The sequence below is a fragment of the Hemibagrus wyckioides genome, linkage group LG11 (assembly GCF_019097595.1).
Source record: "Hemibagrus wyckioides isolate EC202008001 linkage group LG11, SWU_Hwy_1.0, whole genome shotgun sequence".
Taxonomy (NCBI): domain Eukaryota; kingdom Metazoa; phylum Chordata; class Actinopteri; order Siluriformes; family Bagridae; genus Hemibagrus; species Hemibagrus wyckioides.
In genome coordinates this window covers 5205852-5217020 of record NC_080720.1, presented here as the reverse complement: position 1 = coordinate 5217020, position 11169 = coordinate 5205852, and positions in this window count along the sequence as shown.

Genomic DNA, 11169 nt, shown 5'->3' with positions numbered 1-11169 from the left:
TGAATAGTGTTGTCCTTTGTGCCGTTGAGCCTGGCAGTGGTGTCTTCCAGCAAGACAATATGATAGCCAAATAAAAGTTGCAGGAGTGGATGACTCTATCCATAACTTTAAAATAACTTCTTTTGGAAGCTGCCAATAAGGTCCTTTGTTGATGAGTGTTCAACTGGAGAGTGGAATCATCTAACAGTAGAAGAAGTTAAGTATCTTGTGGCATATCCAAACACAGGAAATCCGACAGAACAAAATATACAAATTTCCAAAGAGGATCCACGATTTATTACATAAATGGCAGTAAGGATCAGCTCTTACCTTCATCTTGTACAGTGCACTGGGGGTGAAAATAGGCCTTTTTGAAACATTTATAATGAAAAACTGATATGCTTAGATGCAGTAAAACATCTGGACCATACCAAATCCCAATCAGGTTGAGTAAGCCCTTAGGAACCAGACTCACATCCTCATCTGGGTGACACCGGATAATACGATCGTAATAATGTTCTTACTATAACCGTACACTCTATAGATGAGTGCAATCTTCATCTGGGTGACATGAGCGCTATATCATCATATATCAGTTGTCTCAGTGATATTCCTTTCTGCTACTCTGAACAGTGTGACACGTATCTGATGTTCTTTCAAATTTTCACTCAAGACTTTTTTTTTATTCATTTATTTTTTTTCTGCCAATCTGTTGTATAACAGTACATTTTCTGATATCTAAAAGTGTTTTAGCTCTTAAGACCAGAATTTTTTCTCAGAATGCCATTATTCAGGTCCAGACCTGTCAGAGGGCAGATGAAAAGAGTAGAGGAACAAGAAGCAAGAGGACTGGAGCTTGCCTGAAAGAAGCTTGACGTCACCTAAGAGAGTTAGCGAAATCCCGTTACAAGGAACGCCTCAAGAGACTTTCAGCTCTTCTGTGAAGTTTCTCAAGGGGCCAGGTGGGTGATAGATAACAATAATATGAAGATAACAGTAACAGCATGGAATTCAAATGATTAAATGTTAAGGTGTGAAAGTGCATGAGGTGTGAAGTGCCATTTCTGAGACAGAAACAAGCCTGTGGCCCCGTCCCCAATTCCTTGTGGATTGAGAAGTGGAAAAAGAAAAACGCACAGGCGAAGGACAGAGCAGCAGGCGTTGCTGAATTCTCTGGAGTGATCCAAGTCTCCCTGAGCGCCAGGAAGTGGAGAGACTGAAGCTGAGATGAAATCAGCTTTCTGAACAGCACGCTGGCACTTCCACAGCCACTGCTTGAGATTGAGACAACAGCGAAGGGTGGATGAGATCTTCTGCAAAACAAACACAGCATATCTGACACCGATTGTGTAATTATAACACATATTTCTGCTAGATACCTGAATCTCCTGCTTGTGTTAAATCTATAAGGAAGAACACACATGGATGTGCTGTTACAGGGGAATTGTTTTCCAATCACATCACATCCTGAAGAGTGTTTTTTTTTTTGTTGTTTTTTTGCGAATTATTTTTGCCAATTTTTAGAACTGTTTTTTTTTTTTTTACATTTTTATTTCAATGCAATTTAATGAAATTTTATTTTAACATTTTTTTTTTTTTTATTTTACAATGTCAAAAAGAAGCTATATAGAAATATATAAGAATTATAAAATTTCGATTTATCCCTAATTAGAAAGCCAGAGGTGAAAAGAGAAGAACCAGACACAAAAGGGAACCTCATATTCATCTAATAATGTTATTACTATAAAGACTAATGTACTAGAAAGAAAGTACATTAGTGTAACCAGCAGCACAATTCTTTAATCATTCTAAGCAATATTGTGGCAAATCTGAAAGAGATATTCTGTTTATTGCAGTTGTTCTTTAACCAGCTTCTCCCCCGCCTCTCTTTTGAAGCTGTCATGTTACCATAGGATTAGAAAGCATAAAATCCTTTGAGGATGTGACAATGGAGGAAAATAGATTGACTGATATTGGCAAAGCGCTAAAACTGGAGACTCCTTCCACCTAATCTAACCTTTGTTAAGCAAACATCTTTTTTTCTGAAAGCTTTACCATATCAGTGATCATTCATGTTTTATATATATATATATATATATATATATATATAATGAAAAATGTGACTGGATCTGAATCCACAATTAAGACCTTCTGTGGTCAGAAAGCTCATTTCCTGACCAATCATCTGCCAGTATTGTGCAGCAGGGTTGTGGTAGCATGGTATATTCCATTGAGATATTAATAATCTCTTTTCACTATCTTTTCCTATGGGAGTCTTTCTTTTGCCATTAACACACGCTTCACGTCCCTGTATGCAAATTAGCATCTCAAATCAACTAGAAAACAACAAAAAAAAACACTACACATGATCCATTCAGAGATCGTATTAGTGTTTAACTAACTGAGAAACAAATACCAAGAGAAGCGAGGTAATTAACTAGCTTTAATCGTCATGTTTTTACGGTTAAGGACTTCGCTTTCTGTGCAGTACAATACACCGTTAACGAAGAGCCCTCACTGAAAGCAACAATTTTATTTGTGAAACGGTTTTCACTTTGTTGCTGAACATCTGCTGTGTTTTCATGAAGTGAGTCTTCTGTAGAAGAGCTGGAAGAAATAAAAAGGGGGGGTGGACAGTGGCAGAACGGCAGACGGTGAGCGCCTGGGCCTAACTGTTGTAGCCTGAGGCACACACACACACACACGTGCACTCAAGCACGCACAAGTAACAACACAAACACGCCTTGCGACAGGTGGTGAGTGGGACTATAGGTTTAGTGTAAATGTAAGTCATTAATGAATCATCCAAAAATAACAGATTTATTGTACAAGCAGGAAACAAAGCAACTGAATTCGTGGAGATGCGGCACGGCCCACGCGGCAGCTCTGTCCCCGTGACACAAAATTAACGTCAGTCACATGTAACCTCCGAAAAAATACAGCAGGCTCTGCGTGCCGTTCCATCAGCTGCTGTTTTGTTGAATATTCTAAATAGCTGATGTCGGCAAAAGAGTGTTTGATAAACACACTCTAAAGTAAGTGTACCCTTTTTTTTGGCATTCGGTTCATTATTGTTTAAACATCATACATTTTTATTGATTGCTGCCTTAGGGGTTAAACCCAGTCAGTGAATTATTTAATAGCATTCAAGCATCTCAGAATTTGACATTATCATAACAAAGATGATTTTATTCATCAGTACTATTAGAAACATTATAGAGAATATTATAAAGTTTAAAGCTAAGTTAATATTTATCACTAACATTGGTCCCTAATGAGCAAGCCTGAGGGGATGGTAGCTCCTCAAGGAAAAGCTCCCTGAGATGATCTGAGGAAGAAACCTTGAGAGGAACCAGGCACAGAAGGGAACCTCATCCTCATTTGGGTGACACTGGACAGGAAATAATGTAACTGATGATGATGTCCTTTCTACAACAGCAACAAAGAGCTCTTGAGGGAACAAATAGGTCAGTGTAGTTCCTGAGTTCATTAAAGACTTAGCACTAATACCTTCCTGCCAACAGCTGACTGATGCAATGGCAGTTCAAAGATGGCGTGATCCTCCAGTCTCCAAGTGGTTCTATCCACAAAAGTCCCCTAGGTCACAGGCTGTCCATGCAGATCTATCCCCAGCAGCAGTGAGCACCACCAAGCCACGAGACTCCAACCAGAGAATTAGAGCATCTGGATAGATCAGACAAGTCCTGAAAGAAGAAGTGGTCATATTGGAAACTCATAACACAGGGAGCTTGGGAGTGGGACGTATATCTTGCATATTTCCCCCTCGCTACAGCGCACACTTCTGTGATTTTCGTTGTTTTGCTATCTGACGCTACTGAGCTGTTTTTTAAGTGTTGCCACATCCTGGCTTTTGTGTGCTATGTGTGCTATACACATTAAGAGGTGGATTTGCATGGCCTAGTTCACCATACAGTATGTGGTAAAGTAAGTGTGTGTCTGTGTGTGTGTGTATACAGTAAGACGCTGTTTATTAATGTTACTTTATAGTAACATAAAATAACAATATTAACACAATGGCCATTATTCATCCACATGATGTAAAAGAAAATGTGATTCATTACAACAGGCCTCCTTCTTCCATTGGTCCAGTCCTGATGCTCATATGCCCATTTTACTCACTCAAGTGTGACTTATTGTGTTTTTTGACATCTAGCTATCATATCCAGCATTGACTTCTTTTTTTTTTAGCAATTTGTGCTACAGTGGCTCTTCTGTTGGATCAGAGCAGATGGGATAGCCCAACATGCATCAGTGAGCCTTGGCCACACATTACTATGTCACTGGTTCAGTGGGTATCCTTGCTTGGAGCATTTTTGGTAGGTACTAACCATCGCATACCAGAAACCTGCATCACAATTTGTCATCACTCAGACCCTTATGCTTTGTAATTTGCCCTGCTTCTACTGGGTGCATGTGCTGACCTGGAGAAGAGATGGTACCAGGGTGTACTATGGGATGAGGCCATACACAGTAATAGTAACAGATTTGATATGTAGAAAATGCAAAAGAATTGCCTAGTGATTAATATTTCAATCAATCAATGCTTCCAAACCGTTTTTAAGTCTTGCTACGTCATGACTTACATGTTGTATGAGGCACATGATCTTAAGAATCTAGCCTTAACACTATAACACTGCATCGTTTCACACTGTGCATGCTTGGCACTGCAAATCCTGCTTCAGATAAGAGTTTCATAACCCTGGATAAAAAAGCTGTGCACTTCTAAATTATAAGTTTGAAATGGTTCTCTACTCAGAGCTGAAAGCAGGCCTTAGAACAATGATGACCTGGAGTTAAGGTCAGTGGACAAAACCCTTATAAAACTAAAACTATGTGGAGATCTGACCATCACATCCATACAGGAGTTTTTCCTACCCTGAGGACACAAAGCCGCCTAGGATGCTGTTGTATGCTTTATCATTAACACTGGTACTAATAGTTCAAAGGCTGAAACCTTTTCACTGTGACTACAATAAAGACATTAAAAACGAAGAAAAAAATATTTGTATGGTAACTTTAGGAGATTTCTGTAAGAAGATTTATTTATCGTTTATATAAGGAGTCTCCAGTGTCAGTCAGAGGTAAAGCTCTACATTTGCACCATGGGACATTCTGAAAATCTTGGATGTTTATTGCTAACATGGTGGATTTTTTTAATCTTATTAAATAAATAAGAGAAAGGAGAAGAGAAGCTGCTGAGGGACAGACTGTATAAAGTCGCTGCTACACTGTAAGTAATCACAGGAAATAACTTGTCTCAGAGATATTCCACAAATGAAATCTAAACTGATAACATCATCTCCCGAGTGGCACAACAGAAAAGCATCTTCATCGTCTGAAGATGGTGAGTTTGAATCCTGGCAATGACACAGCATGCTGTACACTCTGGGTAGGAAGGATGGAGGGTACTCTCTCTCTCTCTCTCTCTCTCTCTCTCTATCTCTTTTCTCCTTTTCTTTCTTTCTCTGTCCTGTCAATCACACGGCACTAGCCATTCCTGAACATATGAGCCCATGCACATGGAGGGGAGTGAATAGTGGTTTTCTCTGAATGTTTTACATTGCCTTGTGATGCAGTATGAGTAAGGATGAAAAGAAGCACTTGGCTGGCTTCACATGACTCTGAAGATGCACATCACCCTATTCGTTTGGTCATATGAAAAGTAAGACATACAGTACAGTGAGTTGGAATTGGCCAAGAATAAATTAGGAAGGAAATCTGAGGGAATAAAAATAAATTTTAAACTTGTTAGGCTGTATGGTATTAAAGTAAATAAATGCAGTTATTGAACAATAATCAATTAAGGGGATCATGTCAGATTGTCACCATCGATTGTTAACCAAGCCTCCCCTGACCACCAAATGCTTCCTTTCTTGATTTTTTTTTTTAAATTCACACATTAATAAGCTCATGAGATGAGAAAATTAAACAAAATCAGTGCTCTTTGCATAAACTTGCCCTTTGTATCTAAAACTCTTAAGAATCACTGGGTTTCTTTTCAACCATAACCCTCAGGCTGCCAATTTCACCTGACAGCAATCCGTAAGATTTTACTGCCACTACCTATGTAGCTGTTAATCCGATGCTCCAATAACACCTTTCTTATCATCAACAACTCGGTCTGAACCCCACCGAGAGCGCTAGCACGGAAATCACATGCGCAGCACAGCTAATCACACACACAGCTGCTATATGACGTCTTCTTCACCAGCCACTACTACCAATTTCTGTCACGCTATGGAAAATGAGCGAGGGAGGGAGGGAAGTTATGGAGGGCACAAGAGGATGCAAGATTACTTTGGTCCTTTTCGGTCGACACTTTAGTAAGAGTCACTGTAGAAGCTTGACAACAAAAAGGCCCATCAATATCAGCGACGGGGTATTCCAGCATGACTTCACCGTGTAAAGTGCACGAGTCAAAAGGCCATGCAGTGTTATCGCATTCATTTTCACAGAAACAGCATGCCGCATTATTATTTTTTTTCCCCCTTCCTTTCTGCTGCTGCCTTCCACTAGGACCTACTGCTCTTGGTGCTTAGCTTAGCGGTGCAAATTCTTTATTCACAATGCTATAGAAGTGGCCTGCAACGTGGTGCTGCTTCCTGTTATTGAGAGATGACACAGCTGGGAGATTATACATGGCCTGCTTTCATGTGATGGAAAGATGGTGAAGACTGACCGTTTGGTTGCTCATGAGTACAGAATGGAGCAGTTAGCAGTTGGATTCTAGAAAACAGCTTCAGGATCCTGGGGACTGGGGATTCCTCTAAGTTCCTCTGGGTTCCTATAGGTTTGTCTGGGTTCCTCTAGGTTCTTCTACATTCCTCTAGGTTTGTCTGGGTTTCTTTGGGTTCCTCTAGGTTCATCTGGGTTCCTCTAGGTTCTTCTATGTTCCTCTAGGTTTGTCTGGGTTTCTTTGGGTTCCTCTAGGTTCCTCTGGGTTCCTCTAGGTTTGTATGGGTTTATCTGGGTTCCTCTAGGTTTGTCTGGTTTCCTCTAAGTTCCTCTAGGTTCCTCTAGTTTTGTCTGGGTTCATCTAGGTTCCTCTGGGTTCATCTAGGTTCATCTGGGGTCCTCTAGGTTTGTGTAAGTTCTGCTAGGTTCATCCGGGCTCCTCTGGGTTCCTCTAGGTTTCAAAAACATACCAGTAGTTAAACTGTCTGTGCTAAATTGATCCTAGGTGTGGGAATCACATTCAGTTGTATTCCTACTTCATATTCAGCATTCCCAGGATAGACTCAGGCTCAAGATGAACCTGACCAGCAATGCAACAAAGAAAAAGGTAGCAAGTTACAAAATGATCTAGCATTTCATATTAAAAGATTACAATAAGGCAAATCTTTTTGTACTGTTATTAAACTTGAAATATTCTTATTCTATTGGCAGATAATTTTGTTACTTTCATGCATTTGTTTGTCTAGAAAGGAGCATTATTAACTGCCTGTAGAGTAAGACCATTTAAGGCTCAAATATAGTACAGTATGACTAGACATAGGCTTAATAACCTTATATTTGTTTTATGGAAATCTTATGACAGGACATAGTAAATAAATGTGACTATATTCAACATATTTTTATCCTTTTTTGCAGTCAGGATACAGTGGTTATTTAAGATTGAATGAATTAAATACACTTTATAGCTAAATGTATGTAGACACCAAAGTTGGAGGCACACAATTGTATAGAGTAACAGGTTGGAGTGGAAGAACTTGAGTTCCCTGACTCTGACTCAACCCCAACTCCAATGAACACCTTTGGACAGATCTGCACCCTAAACCTCAAACATCCTCACCTGACATCAGTTTCTGTTCTCACCAATGAACTTGTAGCTGAATCCCCATAACAACAATTCAACATCTAGAGGAAAGCCTTCTCAGAAGACATGAGTATTATGGTCAGGTGTCCACAGATGTTTGGTAATACAGTGCATATCAAGGAATAATAACTGGTTAAAGTTAAACTTAGTGTGTAACTGAGAATCTCTTTGATAAAGTGAAAGAATCGTTAGCACCAGTGGGTTTAGTTTTTCTCACATGTGTAGCATGTAAGATGGAGTAAGATTCAGGTAATATTTAATATGAATATATTTTTTATATAATATTTTTGATATAACATGGTGCCTCCCATGGGCCTCAAGAACTCAAAAACCTGATGTTTTATATTCTTTTTTAGGCCACAAGCTTCAGGATCTTCTTAGTTTGTATTTTTTTGTGTATATTCCTTTGCCTTTTTTCCAGTACAACAAACTTTCCCAAGTTCACAAAAGTCTTTAAAGGTTTGTTTAAATCGATAAGTAGTGACTTGTCAGTCAGATAATCCTCTGTTTGTTGATAGCGACTGTGGTTGGTCATGCACCATGTCAATCAAGTGAAAGTAGGCGGTTCCTGGCCACATTTCTTAACAGAGCATAGTAGAGTTTGCGGAAAATCTGGCTTGTGAGATTAGTAAACAGCTCATTTGTTGTCCCATGTTGAGCAGTATGAAGGAAATCAAAGTGTTTTGTGAATACTATTTTAATAATTAAAACTCTGTATTTAATGCTTTCTGTTATGTTTGTTAACCTTCTTTTGTTTGTTCCATTAGACTCATTGATTCAGTTGAACTAAAATGTCAGTCACCAACAACGTTTGACTGATAGATCATATTTGTACAAGACTCCATTATGGACTCTTCGTGTTTTGGTGGCTTTGTATTTGAATGAAAACGAATGCACAGTGAGAAATGAAATGCTGAATTCAGATCGTTCTAGGATCTAATGTGAGTTTCGGTTTTCCTGCCGAGTCGGAAGAGAAGAGACGCATGAATATTCAGCTCTCTGTTTTCATCCATATGCAATTACGTTGTTGATGGTGCCATCCGAGTCTATTTACATGTTGATTTAAAATAAGAGTAACGGCAAACACACATTTGCACATTAAGAGGTGGATTTGCATGGCCTAGTTCACTGTACAGTATGTGGTAAAGTAAGTGTGTGCTTGTGTGTGTGTGTGTGTGTGTGTGTGTGTATACTCTAAGATGCTGTTTATTAATGTTATGTTATAGTCTAACAGCATAATATTAACACAATGGCCATTATTCATGTTCTGTCATCTATCTATCATATCTAGCTTTGACCTTTTCAGCAATTTGTGCTACAGTGGCTTTTCTGTTGGATCAGAGCAGATGGGATAGCCCAACACGCATCAGTGAGCCTTGGCCAATGACCATGTCACTGGTTCAGTGGGTATCCTTCCTTGGAGCACTTTTGGTAGGTGCTAACCACCGCAAACCAGAAACCTGTTGTTTTGAAGGTGTTCTGACCCAGTGGTCTAACCATCACAATTTGATCCTTGTCAGAGACCCTTATGCTTGCCAATTTGTCCTGCTTCTGCTGGGTGTATGCGCTCACCAGGGGAAGAGATAGCACCACGATGGGAAGAACATAGCACACAGCAATAACAGACTTGATTAGGAGGAAATCCGAAAAACTGGACTAGTGATTTAGATTTCAGTCAATCAGAAATGTTTTGAATAATCAGAAATAATACATGCACACATTTCTCTGCATTGTTTTCTGCAGAGTTTTGAACCTCCGCTTACTTTGTTACTTCAACTCATCCTGCTCACTCTCACTCTCATGCTCTGTGAGTGATTGAGTTTGGCCACTCAGCATGTCGGCATGAACTCGCATCACGCTGAAACAAGCAGACAAGAAAAGACAGCAAGACATCCTCAAAGCTTTTTCACACACATAGCGAGAGACAGAAGGAACAGACGTAGGCTTTCATCGTCAAAACCGACACACACATCCATTTCCATCCCTGACTTAAAACCCTAACAAATCTGCCGTCAGTACTCAAAGATCAGCAGGCGAGATCCAAGCGTGATGAATAAAACTCTACAAGCTCAGCCTGTTTCCACTCACAACACCAAAGATGCTGAGAATCTGCTTGGCGAGGTTATAACCTATACAGTCACTATGTTTACATCTGCACAAATAATCTAAATCGTTAAAAAAACATCGTTATTGAAGGTGAATATCAAAGTTTCTCAGTTCAAAAGTTACAGAAGTTAGGATTAGAGGCAGTCTGCATTCAGTATAACTTCTTGAAATCCAACCACATTGTTTTTGCTTTCCTATCAGCTCATGTTTTCACCATTATAACTAGTCAACGAGTAAGCTAGCTACACTTTAAAAAAAAAAAAATAGGTTCCTTAGGGTGCTATATAAACTCTGGGTACTGTGCTAAAAATAGTTTTATGTAGAACCCTCAGAGAGCAACGAACATTTTATTATATTAAAACTTCAGTAATTAAAAAAGGTGAAATCAGTGTCATTACTTTTTGGAATTGCATCTCAATGTAGAGAACATCTGTGAGATGATTTGATATAATTTGTATATGAATTACAAAAAGATTATTTTTTTAAGTTTTATCAATTTGTAGAATCATTCAAACACAAATGCTCTTCACGGAATCATTGATCTAAAGGTTCTGGCTACTATCCAGATTGCCTTTTGGGGAAACCATTAAAGTTTTAATGTAAAACCACTGGGTAGTGAATAAGACCAAAACAAGAAAGCATTAACCATCCAAAGAACCTGTGTCGAACCATCTTTTTGTTCAAGGGCGTTGTATTGTTGCCTCATTGATTTAACTTGTCTTTTTATTACTTCTGATTCATTTCATATTTTTAATCCTCTTTGCAAAACCTTGTTTTGTGAAATTCACTTTATTACCGAGCCACCATTTTACCTTGCCTTTGTTAACGCTTTGTTAACGTCTCATTTGGACCCATACACCAATTCACAATTTGTCACAGATTAGTTTGGATTAGTTTAGGGTTAATACTACGTGCTTGTAGATTGACCCTTGCTTTCACTATTGACTAAAACCACATCCCATTCTGGAAGGATCAGCAGCACTAGTAGTCATATCCATCCAAAAAGGAACCTTGGCAAGCATTGCTTTTTGGATGCCCTTCACAGTCATCATACCTCATCACTTTTAGTGCATTAAAAACTCAACCAGACTGCTGTCCAAAGAGGAACAGACACGATAGGAGAGAGTTCAATTTTATTTGTATAGCAGTTTAAACGATGGACCATGGTTCCAAACCTTGTTGCAGAAATCTGGATGTAAATTTTAGGTAGCCAGTGGACCGAGCAGACAGGAAAATTGAAATTAGAA